Genomic DNA, 24,509 nt, shown 5'->3' with positions numbered 1-24,509 from the left:
ATCTAATGCGCAATTGCAGATTCTTTCTAAAGGGTTGCTATGGATCTAGCCATAATTCAGAAAGGGAGCCGAGGCTCTGTTCTGAAAGTCTGGCAAATAGAACTGTCATATGTATGTATACCCTAACTTGGCATTGTATCCTCAATTTTGTGCTTTGCATTTATAACGTAAAAATGAACACCTGCACACCCCACAGTTTCTGCCCCATTTGTGGCAGGGCTGAGGATGCCGTTGTAGCCATTCAGCACCATGGAGCAGCAGGAGCCAGGGTTATGATTGCTTCCTAAGCATATGAACAGATTTGGTGGCAATTAATCTTGTCCTTAACCAGTATTTGTTGTTTTCATTGAATTGAACAAATAACTGAAATGTAACAGAATGTGAATTCCAAAGACAGCACTTCAAAGCTGGGGAAAACCCAGCACCTCTGCTTTATAAACCATTTGCAGCAGTTACTAGTCAGGGTTACAAAGATCACAGCTTGCTCTCTGTTTCACTTTCACAACTTCAGAATTACGGTACTTTATTTCACTCTCTTTGCAAAGCTGCACTAGAAGTGTACAAATGTGTGAAGAGCTTCATTGCCTTGTATAGGGGAAGGACTGAGTTATCCCCATGATATATATTTTAAAATTCATATTTACTGGATAATAGAACATTTTCTTTTTAACTTGTTACTTAGACTGAGCTGGCAAATTCCTGTGGGTAGAGAAGCTCTAATATACCCATTCGCTCCACTTTTTGTGGACTTTCTGCATGTGCCTGTTTTGCAGCTGTTGTTTCCTTATCTGTCAATGGGAGTGGGAAGAGAAAACTCTTTGCTGTTCAAAGCAACTGTGCAGTTGTTCCCCTCTATAGATATGCACACCCTTTGGAAGCAATACAGATGAATAATGTTTGCATTCATATATCCTTGCATAGATCTCTCATATGCAAGGATAGTCCCCATTTAAGTGAAGAAAGTTGATCTATGTGTGCACCCCTTTGTGAAGGTGGATTAAAGCAAATGAAGCAGCTCATGTCATGGTTCCTTTATCGGATCCTGCTCTTCTGTAAGACAAAAACAATAGGTGGCAAGGCTCTTTTTCCATTTATGCAAGGATTTACACTTGTGCAGTGGAACTTTCCCCTCTCTGTTTGGGTTCCCAGATGAGAACCAGGATTTACAGATGTGGACACATAAAATGTTTAAAGGTGAGTGTACATGCATTAATTACTTCACTATTTTGTACATTTGCTGTGGAAAACACTGGCAGGTAACACCTGTTTGTTGGAAAACTCGCCCCCTCGGGAGAGGCTGGCCCCTCTCCCCGGCTCCCGGGGTTTGTTTGCCGGTGATCTACCCTGGCTGGCATCCCCGCAGTCCAGGAAGATATTGATAGGCGACATCTCCCAGCGTGGAAGATGCACACCCCCTTTTCCTCCTAGCATACCAGCAGGAGAAAGAAGAAAGTCAGAAAGTCTACATCTCTAGTTTATTTCTGTACAAAACATGTCCGTTCAGTTCAGTCTCCACCAAGCAACTGCAAGAGACTTCCTTCACAAAAGCAACAGGAAGGTCTCATATTACACAAAGAACAAATCCCTGTGAATCGCCCTGTGAACTCCCTGAAACATCCTGTCCCATGGTCAGGGCCATCATGTGATGTAAACACCGAGCGGCTAGTTTGCAGCTGCGTAGTACTCATATCCCAACACTGTTCCCCATAGCAATCACCATGTGCAATAGCTAATGTTGCTTTGTGTTACTCTGGGTTGTAGGCAACTATTTTCTAAGAGTAGACCCACTATTTTCTAAGAGTAGACCCACTGAAATCAATGATCCTAAGTTAGTCATGTTCTTTTATTTCTATGGGTCTACTCTGAGTAAAAATTAGTTGAATACTGAGGTTGTAGAAATTTAAGTGGCAGGCCATGTGTGCATCTTTTGCACAAATATGTAGTAAAAATTTGCACCCTTGGTGTATTTTATATGTGGGGAGTCGTATTTCAAATATTTGTAAGTGGTGTACTTCAAAGCTTGTTGTCGGGTGTGGTATACTTTAAGGCTTAAAAAAAAGAATTCTGCGCGCAGGAATCTGGGAAGTTAAGTGTGGTTTCATCTCACAGAAGTTGAAACTTGTCAAACACTTCAGTTTTCCAAGTATCTACATTCTTGGCTTAGGTATGTGAAGAGCAGGTGGTGTGTAGCTCATAGAAATAGCTTCATGCACACACTTTTGAAATAGCAAATAATGCTATATGGCCCCTATTTTGAAGTGAACACAGCTACCAGGGGAAAAAAATATTTCTACATTACAGATGTTCAGTGATCTTAATTCAAGGAAATTCCAGATGGAACCCGGGACATACAGATTACTTATGAAGCGTTACTGAATCTTTGATAATCAATATATATTCTAGAAAACATGGTGAGATAAAAATGTGAAGTGATGTAATCATATTCATGAAAACAAGTTGAAACCATGAATATTTTGCATGCCTCTATTTTTCAGTACATTATTTTTAAGGCAGGGCCAAATTATTTCCTAATGCTTTAATCTCTTGTCTCAAGTGTTTGTCTAACAGGCAATGAATTTGATGACAGCCTCTATTAAATACATTACAAGAGTCATTACACCACTGATACATGTAAAGGAACCTACAAGTGTTTAAAGACTAACAGAAATTGTTAGAAGATAAGACAGTTTTAGCTTCTGTTCCATTTACATTTCAATTGGCATGAGCTGTGGGGGGTTTTCATTGACCACGTGGCTGCATTCAAATAATAAAGATCAACTGCATACAAGAAAAGTCATTGATCTTTGTTCCATTTTGATGTATTCAGATAACCTCTGATCCTTGCCTTCTAGCTGTCTTTAAGATCAGGGACTACTGCAAAGCAGTCCTGCCAATTTTGGGTTTTAAAAAACAGAGTTGGCTCCAAGATTGAAGAAACCCTCAGTAAAGTGTCCTAAGTGCTCTTTCCTACACCAGTGGACCCACCTGGCCAAGGACTTACCTGGCTGTAGTGGCAGCTACCTGTTCCTATTTAAAATCTTCCACAATAGAACAGTGCTATGTCAGGTGCCCTGGAGCATAATGGAAAATTTAAAATGGCATGCCCATATCCTGTTTAGGTGGTCCGACCCAGGGCAGGCATCAGCACTGATGGGTCCTGCCTGGGTGCAGGAGCCAAAGCAGCTTCTCACAGGTGCCAGATGCTGATGCTGAGCCTGTTAAGAAACACACGTTTGCAGTTCTATGCATGCTAAGTCCCACTGAATTCAGTGGTGATTTTTTTGCAAGGGACAGAACAATCCAAACCAGGTCGGTTTTTTTTTCATTGAGTGGAGGCATCCCTTTCTCCAACTTTGCCTGCTATACAAGGCTTCTGCTGAATGTGGGTAGGTCACTGATGAGATCAGCATCCATGGTAGCCAGTGAAAAGTCCCAAAACCGGGCAATGCAAGGTGGGGAGAGGATGAGTTGCTTCCAGGATCCATTGGGTCCTAGACTGGTTTCACTGCCATTGTGCAACAGCATCGGGCCCTATCTGGGCTGAATTCTTGCTCCGGATCTGATACCCCCTCCCCCTGCTCTTGTTTCACCCTGATTGCTGTGTGCAGCAGGGCTACAGATACAGCCATGGTGCTGCTGCTCTGTAAAACCTTGCTGACAAGGGAAAGAGGAGATTTTGATTGTGCCCTTAGTGTGCATCGTATTTCAGCCTAAAAATAAATCTCTCATTCATATAGGTCCCAGTTCTGTTATCCCAGCACATCCCTTGCTCATGTTAAGTAGCGCTTTACTCTGCATGTTATATCTGGTTGTAACATTACATTCATGTACTCGTATCTCTATTCTCTGGCTCTGCAAATACCCTAAAAGGTACTTAGGAAATAATTATTCCTAGCTTGTTTGCTTCTATGGATAGGATAGCCAGTGAGAATGAGAAAGTGCCACTTTTAAAGAGTAATTTAGCATAAGAACAGGAACAATCCTGGGCTAATAGAATTCCTGTGGTAAATAATTAACCTGTTGTTTACTCTGAGGGTGGATAAATGATACTTTAAAAAAGGGAAATTCTAACCTATTCAAATTATTTTCTGTTCAGCAGTTTAATTTGTTAGTGCCTGTTTTCTTCTAAAATAAAATGTGAAGTGATGAGGGGAATACCAACAAGGTCCAGTCTGTGGGTTTGGTACGTGCCAGCAGCCACCTGTGTTTCTTGTCATAAACGATGAGGAGGCACTTCCTCAAGTGACCAGAAATGGAAGTGATAATTTTGACTGATAGGGAAGTAGAGCTTTAGCACAGAAACGATTCTCACTCAATCTGAAATTTCTCTAAGTGTCATTGTTAGGACCTATTTACTAATGGCAGGTGCACCTGGAATGAGGCACAGGTGCAGCTACTTTGATTATTCTGTCTCACTGCCCACAGACTTGAAGAAAGGAAGACAGAAGAGGCTTCTGACAAGCTAGTGAGTACGATATTTCTGTTAGAGCAACTTGACTGCATTTACAGAGAGCTGTGGCTCTGTGAAATTTTATGCCCTCCAAATGTTGTTTCGCTCCACCTCCCAACAGCCCCAGTAGGCATGGCTTACAATGTACATTTTTGGAGAAGGACAGGTATTTTTTACATAACTTCTTCTCATTTAAAGCAGTATCATGTCACTTTAAATAGTCAAGGCTTCCACCAAAGGATCCTGGGAACTGAAGTTTGCTAAGGGTGCTGAGAGCTGTTAGAGGATCCGTATTCCCTTTACAGATCTAGAATTACATGCCCATTTCTCTGATAAAAATAGGGACATCCTATTCCATAATAATAATTTTACTATTTACACTGTGCAGTCAGAGTTGCTCCAGTTGGGTAGCTTCCAACATATATAAAACATTAAACATTAAACAAACTTCCCTATACAGGGCTGTCTTCAGATGGCTTGGGGGTAGGATAACTCTATACCCTCGCAACATTTCTCCAGTGAAAATAGGGACGTCCTTAGGGAAAGCAGGACATTCTGGGATGAAATTAGAAACTGGGATGGCTTCTGTAAATCTGGGACTGTTGCTGGAAAATAGGGACACTTGGAGGGTCTGGAATTACAGCTCAGAGTTCCCAGGGAAGGCAGATTAAACCACTCTGGGAACCTTCTCAGATTAAACCACGCTGAATGAAACTTTCATTTTGGCAGAAACTACTGGAACGTTTAACAGAAACAAAACAGCTGTTTTAGATGTTAATCATTTCCTTAGCTATTGTTTCCTCTGTCTCAGGAGTTAGATAAAATTCGTGCTGGTTGCATGAGCAGATCAATGAATATTCTAGTGAATGGAAAAGTACTGAAATTTCAGTCTCATGTGAGACTCCAAACTGAACGATAACAGAAGGAAAGTGATTATTTTTTGTCAAATCATTTGACTTCCTTGATGCCACAGTATGCTCGTCATGCACACGCAGACGAGAAAGCTAAAAATATAATAAAATAGGATTTTAAACACTGAGCTAATTCAAGCTGTTGAAGTAAGAGCTGAATCTTCAGGTGCTACCGAGATGATTGTCTATTGTAGGATTCTTGCTCCTCATGCAGGCAGAGTTTTATATATAGGAGGGTCCACATGATGATCCCAAAGCCAGCCTGTATTCCCCCTCCCCCACAGCACTTACTATTTAATTCAGATTTACCCTTTCGGGAGAAAACCTTGTAAGTTTTAAAAAAAACCAAACAAACCCCTGTTGGCAATGACCTGTTTGTGAGATCTGAATGACTCATTTACAGTATGGATCCCCTTGCCTGGAAAAAACCTGAAAGTCATATCACTGTACTGAGTTATGGACTATTATTCATTCATTCATTCATTCATTCGGACTTTATTGGCATAATCTGTGGACTAATATAACTTTGTAGAACTCTACCAATCTTTTCAGTTCTTTTTGGAGAAGGGTGCGTGTATGAGTGCATAATCTTGCTTTTCTAAAACCAGGGCTGTCTTAAGCATACGCAGTGCTGAGGTACAAAGATCCGCCCAGCGCACCCCCCCAGGTTGCTCAGTCCCAAGCACACAGGGAGGCAGAGCTGGCTGGCTGCCTCAGCGTCTCGCTGACTCAGTCACCCCCGAACTCATGGCGCAGAGCTGCCTGCAGCGGAAGAGCCCGCCGCAGCACTCCGACCGACAGACGGGCTCTTCCCTGGACTCAATTCTCGGGCCCTGGACTCTTGGCCTGGTGCCCCTGAGAGCCGGGTGCCTGGGTGCCCTGCACCCCTAGCGCCCATGGGTAAGACGGCCCTGCCTAAAACTGCATTTTCCCCAATGTTGGTGGATGCCTCACTGTACTTCTCTCTCTCTCTCTCTCTCTCTCTCTCTCTTTCTCTCTCCATTCACATTCATTCAAAAAAGTGGGTGTTATTGTGGGAGGAGAGAAAATGCAGTAAGTGGCCCCTGTCTCTGAGTAGCAACCAAGAGGGAGCGGAGTCTGACCTTCTTAGTTGCTATTAGAAACAGCCAAGGACACAGTTCAGAACATACTGTGCAGGCACATACCTGCCCATAAGGATATGAGCCTGTCCTTCATCTTGGTTGCTGCTTAGCTGTTCACTGTTTTGTGTCCTACCTCACAGGCAGACACTGTACTGTGTGACGTGACTGTTTCTGCTCCCTTGCCAGACACATTGGAAGGACAAGATTCACATGCAGAGGCTGATACTTTGTGGTTCCTTATCACGCAAGTGTCGCATGGGTGCCTTGTGGTGCTGGTGTGGGAAGTGATCGCTTTGCTGCCCTCTCATCCCGTGACCAGATTGCATCAAATGTTACTGGCAAACAGAATGTGAGCAGCCATGCTGCAGCTGCTGCTGTGCCAAGAAGAAGAAGATTTGGGCCTCAAAAGTTCTTCAGGGCTGGCATGATAAAATGCTGCACTTCCACTGCTGTGTAAATGCACTAGCAGTAGGGTGACAGACAGAACCGTCTAAGCTCATTTCCAGTATGCCGTTTTGTACAGTATATTAATCACATGTGGAAAACACAGCAAAATGTTGCAGTATGTGGAGAGCCTACTCTTCAGCATTCTGCACACTCCATTGTGTTCCTCCATCTACTCAGTTTCATTTCTCCCCAATGGTCAATCAGCATTTCATGCCCACTGCTCAAGCTCAGCCATGACTGGGCTCCTTTTGGGGTGTGTGTGTTCTCCTCAATATTTTTGTCTGGAGAATTTTTGTACTTCCACAAACCTTTGAATTTGACTGAGTCAGCTGACACCTTCCTTTTGTGAGTGGGCGGTACCACTTTTTCTTCACCATACAGCTCTTGGATAATTGAGATCATTCATAGTATACCTCATTTCCCTAATTTCAACTCAAGTACTGCCGGTATTCTGTAAAAGAGCAGTATGGTCTGAGATGAAAAGGGATTTTGGGAGTTTTGAAATGATTTTGTAAATTCCCATTAAATAGCCCATTTCCCACCCAGCTTCTTGAACATTCTTCCTACTCTACCCGCCCTTGCTTCTTCTTTTGTAGATGGAGTAGAGCCAAAATCACCGTAAAGGGCTGGACAATCAAATATTTCATTATCTTGGAAGTACAAGGGAAAATATGGCCACAGTTCTTCAGATGTTGGTGGGAGGAGCTAAATAGGAATGACTGGATAGATAAATGGTAAGGAAAGAGAATAAATATTTCAAATAATAATTTTGTTTCCTTCCATCCTGCTTTGGATGGCTTGAAAGGAAATGAGAAATTAGGGGCTACGTTAGTCAGGAGAGGCAACCGTTGGCTGCCTAAAGTGTAGTGTCAGCTGGAGTGTTTTACCAGAGATCCGGACTTCCGTTCTCACATATCTTTCTTTTTCCGAGGACATCTGAGCCATAATGGCTGAAATATTCCTGTTCAAATATTAGTACAAGACAGCCTATTGAGATGAAAGAACTCATCCTTTTCTTCCTTAGGACTCCACTTCTGGCAGCAGCTGTAGCAAATCAATTGTAAAGTATGAGCAAAGGGAGTCTGACATGCTGTTCATATATTTCATATGCTAAAATGCATTTAAAACCCACCATTACTTCTCAAAGGGATTTTTTCTTTACAAGGCTGATGGATTTGGAAAGCTTCCTGTATAGACACACAGCCAAACTGATGTGTGAAATGTTTAGAGCTTCCAGGGTGGGGAAGGGGGAGTGGGGAATTTAAATGACACCAACACACAAAAATGCCCTAATTTAGGAGTACTTTACATTTTTGTTAATCTGATATACACCTGAATACAACAACTCAGACATTCAAGAGAAATTTAAACAGGACATCATTCAGGTGAATGTTTCATCTCATTGCCATAAAAGTCTGTTTATTTCACAGATCATATTGTGCTTTACTGATTGCACCAGCTGAATCAGGAAGACCAACAACACACCCGGACCCAGATCTCAGTGCTGTCTCAGAGCTCTGCAACTGGGAATCCCAGAGACAGCACTCCCTGATTCAGATTCCTCTGGGGAAGTTACCCTCTTTACACCAGGGGCCTAATACTCTACTGGACTTGCTCAGCCAACACTTAAAGCAAGAGTTGACTGAGAGATGAGAAAATGCTAGACCCATACCAAGGCAGAGGTGTCAAATTGAATAAAACATTGGGGGGGGGGCAGGAAAGCCCTGTTCTGCATAAATGATCACATGATGTGGTGCAGCCCGCACCCATCAACCTGAAGCAACCTGAACATGCTCTGGAGATTAAGATGAAGATCACAAGACTGGGTTGGGGGAAAGACTTCATCCCCAGCTTTTGTGTTGGAATGAGGAAGAAAAGAGAGGAAAGGAGGTGAAATAATGAGAAGTGAAACAAAATGGAACAGGGAAAACCTATGAGGACATGTTCTACTCAGTTCTTGCTGCTGTGCTCTGAAGCCTTTAGCAATTTCATTCATACTCTCATCCATACAGTCTGTATGAGAATACTATCCCAGAGCCCTGAAGACATCTTCATTCTTTTCAGCATTCATGTTATTGCATGCTCTGCAGAAGAGTACAGTCCTGCCATGTACCTATGTGAAGTCATAAACTATGGTCAGATCTATACACACAATATACATCATGGGTAGGCAAACTAAGGCCGGGGGCTGGATCTAGCCCAGTCGCCTTCTAAATCTGGCCCATGGGTGGTCCAGGAATCAGTGTATTTTTACATGAGTAGAATGTGTGCTTTTATTTAATATGCATCTCTGGGTTATTTGTGGGGCATAGGAATTCGTGGTTTTTTTAAAAAAAATAGTCCGCCCCCCCACAAGGTCTGAGGGACAGTGGACTGGCCCCCTGCTGAAAAAGTTTGCTGACCCCTGGTATACATTGCTCTTGTGAATGGGTTTTGCTATCTGCGGGTTTTGTATGAGTCACTCAGCAGGTGAAAAGGTGTAATTTCCTGTGCCTAAATTTGATGCACACACTCTCCATATCCTGGTGGCTGTTAAGCAAGCTTCATGAATTTCTTGATGTGTGCTGCTTGCAGCAACCAATTTATGCATCATTAGATTTTGCAATAATTGGTTTGTATGACTTTCTTTCCAACAAGAAAAGCAATTTTCCTAGCATCACATTTTATGTAAGTGTGCTATTAGTCATATGCCCCAGCCAGTATATTTGACTTGTTTGTTGTCTAATGTTTCAGGTGAAGACTATTTAAGATTTATTTTGTAATTTTCAGCATGCCAATGTAAAACATATAGGTTTTGCCTATCTTTTGCCATCAGGTTAGAATAAATTGCTTCTTGATGCAAAATGGATGTCAAGTGTTGAAACTTTCCCATGACTGATGAGCCAAGGGCCATATATACCACCTTCCTCCTCTTCTTTTTTGATGTCACTTTTCTGCCTAGGGTTTGCATTCCATATATTACTGTGGATTTTGCTTCCCAATTTGTCCTGCTTTCATGTCAGTATTGTGACATGGAGGAATGCACGAATAGTTATCAATTATATGAGAACATTATTTACTCTGTTTTCCCTCAAAACAAATAAATAAAGAAACAATAAATTCTTGTATTGCAGCGGTTTGGACTAGATGGCTCTCATGGTGCCCTCCATACATTATTGGACTACAGTTCTCATCATCCCTGACAGTTGATCATCCTGGTTGGAGCTGATGGGAAATGTAGTCCAGCACCACCACGAGGGCATCCCATTGGCTACCCCCAGGGCATTGGTTGTGGATGTACGTAGCTGCTATGACCAACTGGCTGTTTCATAACTGGAAATTGACATGAGACACATGTCTTCCATAGTACTGACCAAAGGAAGAACAATATAGTGCTTGTATACCACATAAATCTGATACAGGTATGTAATGCATTTATTTTGCTGGTCAATTTTGAAACATTCAGGGTTGTTGTTTTTTATCAGGAACCTAAAAACTGCCAACTCCACTGAGTGCAAAATACAGAATTAAAGGACCTTGAGCCAAGGATTATGTTTTGAGTGACAGAATAGAATGGTACCCACAGCCTTCCCACATAAAAAAATCTACTCCAGATTAACTCGTGTTTTCACTTCAGCAGTGTAATTTTTTTGGCAAGGGAGTCATTTTGTTGTTTGAAAAACTGGAAATCAGTAATCCTAGTTCATCTACTGTCAATCACCCAGAGATCTACCAATAGTCTAATTCTACCTTCTATAACCCTTGGTCTAGGGCAGGCCGCAAGATGAAGCAAGGAGAATGTCATATCGGTCAATTGCCCTCAACTACCTTAACCTTACAGGGCTGTTGGGAGGATAAAAACAGGGCAAGGAAGAACCACACATGCTGCCCTGTGGTCTTCGAAGGAAGGGATTGGATAAAAATGAAATAAATAAATTGACAGCGCAGTCCTATGTATGACTGCTCAGAGGTTCAATTGGACTTAATCCCGAGCAGATGTGTAAAGGATTGCAGACCAAGGTTCTATTGTCAGGTACTGGGAAGACTGATGAATATTATCTGTAGCAGAAAGGGCTACAGTTTCAGCAACAGTGAAATAAAATAGTTTATGCTTGCTTTTAAAACAAACCTCATTGTTTTATTTTCTTCTGTTCACCACGAGATGTCACTCTTCTACCAATATAGCATCACGCTGCAGGCCATTTTACAATCATTACCTTTTCTGGTATTTTTAATAGCTTTCTTCAGAGCATATGTATATGGATTATATAGGTTTAGTTGCAATAGAAATGGAGATGATGGCAAAACTGTGAAGGACCAAATCAAAAGGATGTCTTTGTGATATTCATAATAAGCCAGAGGAGACCGACAAGCTGTCTATTTTGATCTCTCTTTGTGTGAAGGCATACAGTACAATCATACCTAAGACATTTGGTTCTCTCACATTTCCATCGCTTTCGCTCTTTCTTCCTGGATTAAATATAGCACGAAGAAAGCCCTCTCTTTTCAGAAAAAAATGTCATTTGTGGGCACCATATTTATTGGCTTCTTCTGTTTCAGAAGACAATGGATGTCTTGTCCTTTCTCCAACATCATGAATGACATTATGTTGTTATTATGATGTACTTTCAAATGTGACCTTGAAGTTCCCATGTTGTTCACCTTGGCATTACCGAAACAGAGATATTGCAAAGAATGGATGGTGCACTTTTTATTAATCAGAGTTAAGGACAAGACAAAATGAACCACCATGCGAAGGCTTTGCATGACATAAACATCTACTAGTTGGATGCCATTCCTGTTTAATTCAATGTCACTGAGTTCTTGTCCACAAACAGCCACAAATGATTCTTTTCTATCGTGTGGGGTAAGTTTGAGCTGCTGTGCTCTCTTAACTGTAATTAGGGGGTGATGAATGTAAAGACCTGTGAGAGCATGCACCACTTACATGTTTAGTCTGCTGCTGAAAAAGTAAACCTATGTGTTGGGGCCATTGGTGAACTGGAATTTTCTTCAAATAAATAGTTTTATTATATTTACAGGGCTGGCCCTACCAAGAGGCAGAGTGAGGCAGTCACCTCAGACGCCAAATGCTGAGAAGTAGGGAATAGGCAGAGCTGTTTGTCATATGTCTGCTTTGTGCCTTTTAAAGTAGCCTGTTGTGCTCAGGTGCAGTGGAGGAAGTGGCAAAGAAAGATACAGTTGCCTGCCCGATAAATCTTTGTATGTGATATGGGGTGTGTGGGAGTTACCATCTTATCCTTCATCTCAGGCAGGTAGAAAATGTCCTGGGTAAATAGGACCAGGTGTATAGGGACTTGGATCTCCTCATAAATACTGTTTTTTTCTGTGTGTGCATCTCTAGGAGATTTTAGATTATTTTATCCCCTAGGGGAAAAATAAGTAGGAAATGTTCAGGAAGGAAATAACTCTGAGAGGATGGGAGGGTAGGGTAACTTCAGGAGATGTTTGTTTGCTTATTTATTCCATTTAAACCAGGCTTTCCATAAATATTGTCTGAGGCATCCGCATAAAATGAGGTTGGTGACCATATCCAGATCCTGGACCACCGGTTGCTCTCATGTTCCCATTTTTATCTCTCAGAATTCTGGGGTTGAATCATAGTCAATGTTGGTTTTAAGCCCTGACTTAATCACCTGGACGCATTGGAAATAGGCTGCCTAAAGGTCTGTTTTGAATCCCTCCAACAAGTATTCAGAGATACAAACAAAGAACATCATTCATAACCAACCTCAGAGACCCAGGGAGGTATAAGCCAAAAATAAAAACCAATCTCAGGTAACCAATCTGAACAGGTTCTACTAGAAATGACAGAACTGTTTTTAACATGTGAAAATGAATCTTCATACCCTTGGCGGGGGGACAGGAGAAATGAAGGAAGGAAAAATTATTAATAAAGCCTGGAATTAGAACAAGTTACAGGGTACAGGATCAGGAGGACTAAGTGTGCATGCACTGATCTCCTATTTAAAGAAACCCATGATATCACTACAAATAACTGACAGTTGCTATGCGGAGTTGCTGTAGCACACAGCTATAGCAACCACCTTTGGAGAGGTAGAAAGTGCTTTCGAAGACAGAGATGCAGGCATACATCCACATCCATATTGCTCCTCTGTTCAAGAGAGTTTTGAAGAAGAACCACAAGGAAGCCAGACACTGATTGGAAGCATGCAGTGTCCTTCCACCATTAAGGCATTCCAGCGTGCTGTGTACTAAGGTGGCTGCTTCCTACGGATCACCCCAGGAGTTACGTTGAGCAAAGCAGTTTTCATTGCAGCAGATTTTCAAAAGGGCAAATAAAAACTTCTCTGTTATCCAAAGTCTTTAAATACCATGTTTGTCCTTGAAAAGCTATTACTTAGCCCTCTAGCCATAACAGTGGCTTTTAGTGGTGAAGGATGGTGTGAAGCCGGGAAGAGTGTTGGGCAGATAAATTACATCAAAACTTCTGCAGTGCTGAAACATGGTAGTAATGGGCGGTGTTCATGAGAGATGGAGGATAGTGTGACTTGATGTCCATTATCACCTCAATACTGTACCACATTTGTCAGAGAAATATAGTATTCTTGTTTGACATTATGTGAAAGACAAATTCCTCATAAAGGGCAGAGAGTCAGCAGCAGAAACAAGATAGTTCCATGGGGCCTAGTGTCCTGCCTGAGCCACTAAATAATTCTTCACACACAATATTTTTGGGGCGGGACAGGGTAGGGAAATGTTACGAATGCTGACTGAGCAAGCCCAACCATCATTTTTTTGTTAGAGAAATTACAGGTAAGTGGTCCAGGATGAGCAGCAGGTGTCATTTACCTCTGCCCTGTGGCCTTGAAAACCCTTTCTCATTAGGTTGACCCACTCTGGGCCAACCCGGGTACCACCCACTCCAAATTTGTTGGGGGTGGGACTACAGTTTAATAGGCTGTGGGGTTGTTGTTGTTTTTTAGGAACCCTAATTAACCGTACAGGTAGTAGGTGTGTGTGTGGGGGGGGGGGAGATGTTACATCTCTTTGGTTTCACTCCCCACCAAGAACAGGGGCAGGTCAAGTCTGTACCACACAGGATCAATGACTCCGCTGAGTGAGCCATCAATCCTGCATGCTGATGCTTCAGGCATGGGCCTCAGGTAGGAATGAGAGTCAGGCAGCTCTTTCCTTATGGGAAGACACAGCTGGTGGTCAGGTGTTTTCCTACTTGATGTTTCTCTTTCCTCCCTGTTGCCTCTTCCCTGACAGCCACAGATAGCTCTTGGCAGTGCTATTTTTCTAGAAAAAAAGATGCTGGAACTCACCATGAATGCCTACCTTGTTCTCTTAGAATGCCAATAGTGCCCACCTGAGATGTACTGGAATTGAGTTCTAGTGAGTTCTGGCTGAAAAAAAGCACGGGCTCTTGGTCATTCAACCCAGCCTTTAAGCAATGTGTGTGTATCTGTGACTAACACGTCCGATGCCTGAATACTTTTGAATATGCCCAATTTGACTTGGGACTTGTCCAGATCTGGGGCACAGCCCTAGTATTTACCACTTCTCACTTCTGCAAAAAATATATTAATATTTTATCAACGAAACTGGTTCATTTAAATGATATATCCTTTCAGAAGCCCAGAGTGGTATTTTAGGCACACAGCAACTTCATTGAATTGGCAAGGCCATTGTCATGGAAGCCTTAATGGGCAGTCTGTCCAGTAAGCAATGTATGGACATTTAGAGCTTTCCTCCCCCAAAACAGAATGGCCGTAGGCAACTCCTGTGCAGTTCCACTAATGATTAACCAATACACTGTAGTGACATTCTACACCATCATCCTGCACACTTCATAGCTGCATGTGGGAAACTGGGCATTATGGGATAGACAGAGAATGATGGTGGGGATTTGAAGCTGGCTATCCCACACTCAGACCCAATAACTTTGTCAGGGCATCACACTGCCTTTACTATTTGTAGCTACTATATTAGTTAACATTTTGATATCCTATGGAAGCTAGCCTATAGGGTAAGTCTACGCAGAATACAAGGATGGGAACAATTGTTTTACACGGTTTTCGCAGGGGAAAAAGTCAAAGGGCTTCCCCATACATCAATCTAACTCATCTTTTTATTTGTATTGCTTCTAAAATGAAATTCTTCTGAAAGGATGAGTGCAATTGACATATTGACACTGTTAATATATGTGCTTCGAAGTAATGGGAGGCAATGTAATTAACTATGTTGAAGAGAAAATGTGAAATAACTGGAAAAAGAGCAAGCTTATTCTGTTTCTGAAAAGAAGGTGACATCCATACTCCTCTGACAGGCTTTATAAAAACGGAGCAAACTTTTCTGTGCCGTACGTTTGATATCGGCTTCCTTCAGAGGCAGTTGTTTGTTTAATAAGTTACAAGTGGGGGCCCGGTAAAGACCAACTTAACTTTTGCCTTGGTCAGGGTCACAGCTACTTTTGAGTACATCTGATACTGGTTCTCTAAAGATGTGCATGAGTCACTTCAGCCCAAGTAGACTTTTGCACAATATTGTGTGGGTGGGTGTATACAAAGTACAAAGACACACACACACATCCTGTATGACAGTTCATTCTTGTTGAAAGCAGAACTTGCAAGGAATATACTTTAGAATAATGAGGAAATTCTAAGTAACAAAATTCTTTGTACCATTAGTTCTTAAGAGAAATATTTGAAACTCTGTTTCTTAAAATCTGTATTTCATTCACTATATTATTCTGTATTATACACTGCCAACTGTGTTATTTCAGATTTATTAATATGTTTATTTTCTGCTTTCTATAACAAATAAACAAATCTTAAGGTGATTTACAACACCAAAGCACAACACAATAAAATAATACTTTAAAACAAGTGTGGGGAACCTTTTTGGTCTTGTGGCCTAATCTTTATCTCACCCGTCCCAGTGGGCCAACTTTGACAGTTGGGTTTTCTTAACGTTTTAGTGTTTTTAATTGATTTTTGTTTGTATTTTATTCTGGAATACATTTTGGGGTCTAGTACAGATTGAAATGCAGGATAGAAGTAGAATAAAATAAAATAATTATTTCAACAATGTGCAAAATATTAGTGGACTATCTCTTAAGGAAATTCCCCTTGGGCCATTTCTATCTCACTTCATCTACAAAGGGGGCTTCCAAGATTTTGCTGAGCCATGACTGAGGTGGTGTACCAACACAGTCACACACACACACACACACACACACATACAAAATGAATAATTGAGACTGAGTGAGAAAGCACCATGGTCACATAGTTCTCATTTGTATTCTTGGCACAGAAGTGGCCAACACCTCAAAACAACTTCTAACAAGTAACTAGGTGCTTCACGTCAGGAGTGAGTGGCAGGGTAGGCTGTTTTGCATTGGAAAATGATACATTTCCCGCATCTTTCTGGCGTGCTCAAACCAACAAAGCCGGGAAGTATCTCTGAATGAGTGTGTAGTAAACTCTCATTTAGAGTGCTTTGAACAGAAAATGATACAGATTAAAAAATGAGACTCCCAGGAAAAACAACAATATAACCATACACAAAATCAAATTCTGCATCTTCCCAGAGTACTCAAACAGAAAAGCAAGAAGCACTTCAAGAGGCGTGAACAGTAGATGCTAGTAGGCACCATCAGAGTGCTTTGAACAGAAAATGATATGGATGAAAAAAAGAGAAAAGGACAGGAGAAAGAAAAATGCATGTACAAATTTGACAGTTTTTGAAAGCCAAATGAAAATTAGGCTTCTTCTGGACAAATACCCCCTTCCCTACCCCATCTCTTCCACAATCATACAAGGACCAAATGCCTCCACATATCTTGTCTCCAATTGTATTCCACACAAGGAGTATCTCTCTGGGCTAACACAGAGAATGATGAATAGCAACTTTTTTCAGGTTATGTATCTTGTCAGTTTGGGATTTCTAGGGTGTACCTAGGATATAAGTGCGGCGCAGTCCAGAGAGAATGATCTTAAGGCACATAATGCAGTTCTACCAGTAAAAGCTAAGCTGCTCAGGCCACATACACTGTCTATCTCAGAAGCCTTCTGCAATTTAGACAGGTTTTGTTTATTTTAAGGGAGCTTTCACACATTTCCTCATGACTTTGGGTATCAGTATAGTGTTGCCATATTTCATAAAGTGAAAATCCAAGCACAAACAAATTGTTGACCTTTTCTAAGAAAATTCCCAAAGATTGTTGAGCTATTTGGGGGAAATAACCCAAGTTGTTGAGGTATTTTTTTTGGGGGGGGGGGACACAAAATGTCCCCATGGTTTTTGGGTTATGTTGCCGAAAATCCAGGATAAACACTTTGCAAACCCCCCCATCAATTGAAATCCCAGTAATGGCAATCCTATATCAGTATTCACACCCAGATGAAAGGAATTGGGCTGAAACAAACATCATATTGGCATACTTTTACTTCTGTTTATTTTTCTTCATTTTCTCCACCATTTTTCTTTCATCTTCAGCTGATGATACAAAATGGATCTGTTTATATGAATGTATGTTTATTATTACGGCTAAACAGCCAGCATAATCTGCTATATGATATTTATGATATTTATCCCTTCTACCATGATGCAATTCCCTCCCTAATCTTCTTGCCGTGAGTACCACTATTATCTCTGTGTTCTGCCGTGTAATCAGACTTCTGCTCTCTCCCACTACATGTCTGCTTCCTTTCCCACAAATAGGCTTCCGTGTCCCTTATTCTCAAAAGCCAAACCCTGAACCAAACGTTTCCTTTCTATCCTTTGTCCCTGAACTTCTTGTGTTCTGCTTCTTGCAGCTGCCTCAACTTTCCATCCATTAACTCCAGTCTTGACCCTCTCTAAGTTGGCTTTTGCCCTCAGCACTTAACCCAATATGCCTCTGCCAAAAGCACTGTTTGTCTTCAACTGTTAAGCTGAAAATTCTCAGCTCATCCTCATCCTCCTTGACCTCTCTGCTGCCTTTGATCCACCAGATCACCCTCTCTTACTTGACTCCTTTTATTCCCTAGGAGGTTTCATGATGCTGTCCCCAGCCAGTTCTTTCCCTACCTAATAGCTTTTTTGGTGTAGCAAGGTACTGGAACTCACCAGCACTCCTCACTCCGGGTTGTGGTAGGGACTGGGTTGGACTGGCTGCAAATACAGTGGTACCTCGGGTTACATACACTTCAGGTTACATACGCTTCAGGTTACAGACTCTGCTAACCCAGAAATATTACCTCGGCTTAAGAACTTTGCTTCAGGATGAGAACAGAAATCAGGCTCCGGCGGCGCGGCAGCAGCAGGAGGCCCCATTAGCTAAAGTGGTGCTTCAGGTTAAGTTCAGTTTCAGGTTAAGAACAGACCTCCGGAACGAATTAAGTACTTAACCAGAGGTACCACTGTACTGGAATTCACTGGTGGTGTTATGCACAAGACTCTCCTTCGTTGGAGGTTTTTAAGCAGAGGTTGGATGGTCATCTGTCATGTGTGATCTACAATTATGATAGGTACTGTGTACTCCCCAGTTGACCAGACAGCCAACTAAAGCATAGGTAGGCAAACTAAGGCCTGGGGGCCGGATCTGGCCCAATCACCTTCTAAATCTGGCCTGCAGACGGTCTGGGAATCAGCTTGTTTTTACATGAGTGGAATGTGTCCTTTTATTTAAAATGCATCTCTGGGTTATTTGTGGGGCATAGGAAGTTGTTCACCCCCCCGCCAAATATAGTCCGGCCCCCCACAAGTGGACTGGCCCCCTGCTGAAAAAGTTTGCTGACCCCTGATCTAGAGTAACAGCTGCAGCCAGGCATAGCCCGGAAGTAACGCCCAAATGGTCCAAAGAGAAAGCCACAGGTGAGAGAGTGGAGAAAGCAGCCACAGAACGAAGATGAAAGAGAGAGGTGGATCCTGGAGAGGCAGGCATGCAGCTTAAGACAAGCGTGGGGACTGCTCACTGCCAGGGAGTCCAAGGGACACTTGGGGCAGGGAATCCAAGACACTTGGGGCAGTGAAACCACCCCCCCCCCATTGCAGCTTTCGGTGTAGGAGGCATTAGGTGACCTGAGGAGACCCTTCAGTCTGAGCAACTTATTACTCTGTACCAGCCTGCTGAATGAGGCCCATTCATCCCAGCACTCTGTTCTCACAGTGGCCAACCAGATGCCCATAGGAAGCCCACAAGCAGCATCACTCTCTTTTTCTCAGCCTCCTTCCTGCCTCCCTTTATCTGCTGCCTTGGAATCAAGGTAGCTGCTGGCCAATGGCTAGTGTGTTGTGCTAGTGGAACATGGAATCTTCAGTTTAATTAAATATGTTTTAATAGTGCAGCGACTGAATATATGATTACTGACTGCAGAAATATTATTTTTGCTGTTTTGATGTTTATCCTAAAGGAAGAAATAAAACAAAGTTCTAAATAACAGTTCTAAATAAACTCCTCCTCACCTGCAAAATGGATCTGCAGGAACAGAAATCACATAGCTACTGAGCTGAGGAGAATGCTTCCATGAATCCCCCTTCATAAGGGGCACCAGCTCCTGGAGGCCAAGCCCTTTTGGGCCCCCTGAATATATGGGCATGGGTGGGGACTGCCCTCCAACGTCCAAAAAGTGTGGAGGCGAAGCACGGAGCTGAGCGGCGTGTGGCGCAGCCCCAGTGGCTGGCCCCTCCTCCTCCTGCCACAGAGGGGAAGGAGGGTTACAGCAGCCTCCCGCAGGTGGGAGTGCCAGAAGGAGTTGGAGGAGGAGCTGCCGACCATTGAAAGTGCATGGCCACGTTGCCCCCCCCCATCGTCCTTGCAAGCTGGCACCTCAGCCTTTCACAGTTGGACCAGAAAGCATTCTTAGCAGACCTCTGCGATGATGACAGAGTGTAGGAAGAAAGAAATCTTTGGCACAAAACATTTTACAATTAGCAAATTGGTACTGCAATGGTATCCTGCTTTTATATTAGTTCAGAATTAATTCTGCATCTTCCTAGTGCCTGCAGACAATCACATTTGAGCTAAAAGAACTGTGTATTCATTTATCTTCACCTGACCTCACTTCTGTTTCTCATTCTCTGTGTGGGCCTTATATGGCAACATTTAATACCAAACCAAAAAAATTCCATTGTTTGGTGGTGGTGGTGGTTGTTGTTAAACATTACTTTCAGATAAAAATTGATCCTGGTACTCAGTAACATGATCTCTAATCAACAGTCAGTATTGCCCTCTCCTCATTCTCTCCCTTCCAATTCTACTGTGTGGAACCTATGTGAATTAGATCTAACTTTCACATTTTCTGGTCTAGTTGTAAGTGAGCAATGTGTTTCTCACCGATCTGTGCTTTTTAAATGGTTGTACCCCTACAGAATCATAAAACCAGAGATTTGCATTTCTGTTTTCCTTAGCTTTAAACCGCTAGTGTAATATTGTTAAATATTTAATTGCAAATCAGTGTTCACAAGACCAATGTTTTTGGTTGCACTTGTTAAAATCTACTACTGGCAGGCAGGCAATGCATGACTCATGCTTTTGAGACTTGAAGGTAATGTAATCTCCTTTTGAACTCTGCAAAAGCTTCCACGTAAAGATACTGAAGGTCACTATCACCTTTGCTAATGATTTCCCCAACTATCTCTCTGTTAATGAGTTCTTTGTAGTTCATTTAAAAGCCTACTGCTTTCCAGTTCCAAAATTGTGTTAACTCATTTGAAGACAGTGAGTGAGGTTTAGCAAGCTGTGGAGACTTCCCATGCATTATCAAGAGCAGATAATGGATTCACAGACAGCATTGTTTTTACTACACTGAGTATGTGTATGTGTGCATTCACACACATGCACATGAATGAGTGTGTATGACAGATAATTGCCTTATTTAGTAATAACCTTGTGTGTCTAGAGTCTAGACCATAGACAAGCCATCAAAGATCAAGGTCAAGGACCTGCTATTCTTGGAATCCAGGTGGAAAGTATATTTTTAAAAATGCTAACATCCTGTCAGTGTTGCATTAATGTGAAGCAAGGATTTGTTCTTACTTTTATCCTGTTACCCTTGTCTCTCCCTTTCCTTCATCCTCCACTCTCTATACCTATATTGTAACCCTGACTTGGTGTCTCTCTCTTTGGTCTCTCTCTCACAACTCATCATGGCAGTAGCCACTTCATTGAGCTACCCATTATCTATCTTCTGGTTGTTCTCCAGGGTCTATTAAACTTTGCCCATCATCTCAGTTGCCCATCATCTGAGTTGTTAAACTGCCTCAAAGGTTTTAACAACTAAAACAGAAACCCTTGCCCATCTTTAGCTAATTAAAGTCACCGTTAGCTCTGAAATTCGGTTTGAGGGCAAGCCTCTAAGATACATCTGTTGGCTGTACCCCTCCTTTCTGCATATTCATCAGAAGAGCTGAAATAAGTTTCCATATACATACAACTGCCTGTTTGTATGCACTTCCATGTGACTAGGAAATTTGATCATTTTATGCTCACATGGAACAGCCCAAGTGTACATGCACAGAAGTCCCTCTCAGACCTTTTGGCAGGTTTCTTACCCGGGGGCAGCAACTTCATGCCTGCAATTTTCAGACCAACTCTTCACAAAATGTTAGGGAAGATTATTAGGTGTTTATTTTTAATCCCCTCAAAACTGTAATTGCTGTCCTTGAAGGAAAACCACCGCAGCTATTCTTCTGAAATGCAGCGGGATTCATGCTCTCAAAAGGGACATGATCTTACCTGCAAACATCACCCAATTCTGCCCTAACATAAAAAGGCATTTCATTTTTTAAAAAATAAATAAATTTAGAATACTCAGCAGTCAGTCAGCACAAAAGTCGCTGGACCTATTTTTCTGTAATAAAGTTTGCATTGTTGCTGTTATATTTCAGAATAACTTCATTATATGTTCTACTTTGAGTCATAAAAAATGAAACCTAGGTGTCACATTGTGATTTTTGAACAAGGGAAAAATTACAGTTTTAACTAAACTAATGAGTAATGAGTTGTAATCAGCTTAGGACCTTGTCCAATTTATTTCATTAGGGCCTATGTTCAACTAAGTCTGGATCTAGGCTTAAGTTATACTGAAAATGTTAAGTATGAATAGCTTTATATTTAAATCTTCTTCGACCTCTCTTCTCCTCTCCCCAGTCTGTTATAAATAGATACCAAATTCATTTTTTTACACATACTATTTCTGTTCCCATGTTTTGTGGTGAACTTCTCAAGGGAGTTTGTAAAGTTCCCACTTTTGCTTACTTCTAGATTCTCCTCCTGATGTGTGTCATAGCCATTTATGGTTCTTCCTCCATGACAGGTTTGTAAACGAGTTCTCTTTGGCCTTGGGGTATTGTGGATGGGATGTGAAGTGGCAGAGACTCTGGTCCCCATCACAATGATATTTTACAAGCCTTCATATGATAGCCAGGATTTTATTTCTCTCCACCCCCACCCCCACCTTCCAATATCTGATAGAGTTCTCCCTATTTCTTTCCAACTCTGAAATCCCTCTAATAAAATACTTATTTTGCCATCATTTTTTAAAAAATGTGTCCAGTCTTCTCAGTGCCCTGTGGCAAGCACGCTGCCTTGTCCTCCATCACACATCATAGATTAGAGATCAAGACCTTTGTTTATTTCCCTAGTCATAAATGGTGGGTTAGGATGTAATGAATGACAGGGTCTGAAACTGAAGGCTCTGCAGAAAAGTAACAATGCATTACTTTTAAAATTTGCCTCTAGTATTGCTTTGTGAAGTGTGAATTAGGTAAGTGTACCTAAAAATGAAAACAGAACAAAATGTCTCACCCTTCTTTTATTTTAGACGTAATGAAAATTATAGACAGAATCCCAATAGTGACTTTTTCACAGTATCAATAGATCCTTAGTACTATGGAGAACTTCCAAACCAAACTAGCTGCCCCAGTGTATTTGGGTTAGATCATAACTAAGCTTCTTTGCTGATTTCTCCTTCCCCTTGCATCACCCCAGTTTCTCAAAAAAAAATCTAGCTAATGACAGGCAGAACATATTGGTGAAAAATATTACCCCACTTTCATGGTTCAGCTGGAGACCCTGCTGGACCTTAGTTCTCTCCACAAACAGAAGGAGCCTTCTGTTCACCAAGGGCTAGTCAAGATCCAAGTATTTGTGGCAGGCCAGCACCTATAAATCTTTCCTAATCTATTCCTGACATTTTAATATTTGCTGACTTAAAGACAGTGGTTTTCAAACATCTCCTAAAGGGAATGTTTCTCTTATCAGCTAGACTGCTGAGAAGCCCATGATTTTATCTGCCACAGAGTTTGTGAATGTTGTAGCATATTCCAGAATCCAGTTCTGAAACAAATTAGCGTGAGGGTCAGAACAGGCAATACAGTGCATTCTGACACAGGGTAGGTCAAGTTGACCTTCAGAGAAGTTTAACTACCATTCTTTTTCTTTGCATTGAAGAAAACCCTGGTAAGCTTCAAAGAAGCGTCCAGAACTCTCCAGAACACAGTTTGAGATCCATTGAGAGAAGAGTATAAATGGCTCCCCTGGTAAGATGTATTTCAGAACCTTGCTCTCTCTCTCTCTCTCTCTCTCTCTCTCTGCAAACAGCAGAATCATATTCTTTCTGTGAAAATAACACTTTTCACCCATTTTATTTCTAATACTCATTTTTCCTGGGAGCATTTTATCTTGACACATTCTCTCACGGAAATCTCACTTTGGGAGTTGAGTTTTCATATTAATTTTTAAGGGGGTATTCTCCCCCCCCTTTTAAAGTAGCCATGCTATTATTCTGTTGTCGCATACATTTTGAATCATACTCCATTTCCCATACAGAAGTCCCCAAAAAGACACATTCGCCCACAGGAAACACAAAGTGCTGAAGTGATTAGCTTTAGTTTCTGCTGAACCCTTTCTTTCCTCTCCCCACATTCTTTAGTCCTAAGCTGACAAATACTGATTAGTGCCATTCCAGATGAGTACGGTACTCCCTTTCCAGAGCTTGGCAAAACTCATTTCCCATTAAGGAAGGGAGCAGCCTTGACTGAACATTCCTTTTTTTCTGCTGATACTGAACAGCCAGTCTATTTCTGACATATGATGTAGATGATACTCCCTCACTCGCCTATCTGGAGCCTTCCAACACCCTTGTGAAATCAGTGGGAAAATTCCAGTGGGCTTTGGGATCACTGGGTCATGTCCCTCCCTGCTACCATTTATTTATGCCTTGCTATCACCATTTGTATACGGGTGAATAGACTAATGCTCTCCCTGTTAATCAGCAGGCTGGCGTGTTGTAGCATAGCAGCTACAGCAGTCTTATGTGTGCTGACTACTAGAGAATAAACTCCACTGAACTCTCTAGCATGCATTATATATTGCATTTATATCCCACCTTTTTTTTCAAAGGAGCCCAAGGGTTCTCACCCCTCCTCATTTAATCCCCAGTGAACAACCCTGTGAAATAGGTTAGGCTGAGAGGCAGTGACTCGGCCAAGGTCCACCAGTAAGCTTCCTAACTGAGTGGGGATTTGAGCCTCGGCCTCCCAGGTCTTTGCCTGACACTCTAACCACTGCACCACACGGGCTCCCCAAACTACTTGTTGCATCCAATGAATGTTTGCCTGGACGCTGAAATAAACATACAATAA

General features: G+C 41.9%; 1 long non-coding RNA gene across 1 annotated transcript; it reads left to right on the top strand.

Moving 5' to 3' along the window:
- Positions 1-4,200: 4,200 nt before the first annotated feature.
- LOC310762044 lies at positions 4,201-23,413 on the top strand. The gene is made up of 3 exons (XR_014547825.1): positions 4,201-4,465; positions 22,129-22,180; positions 23,317-23,413. It is a non-coding gene; the product is annotated as an uncharacterized lncRNA (long non-coding RNA).
- Positions 23,414-24,509: the final 1,096 nt, after the last annotated feature.

This window comes from Podarcis filfolensis (assembly GCF_964270895.1).
Source record: "Podarcis filfolensis genome assembly, chromosome: 4".
NCBI lineage: Eukaryota > Metazoa > Chordata > Lepidosauria > Squamata > Lacertidae > Podarcis > Podarcis filfolensis.
The sequence above is the reverse complement of the archived record's forward strand: the minus strand, read 5'-3'. Positions and strand labels throughout refer to the sequence as shown.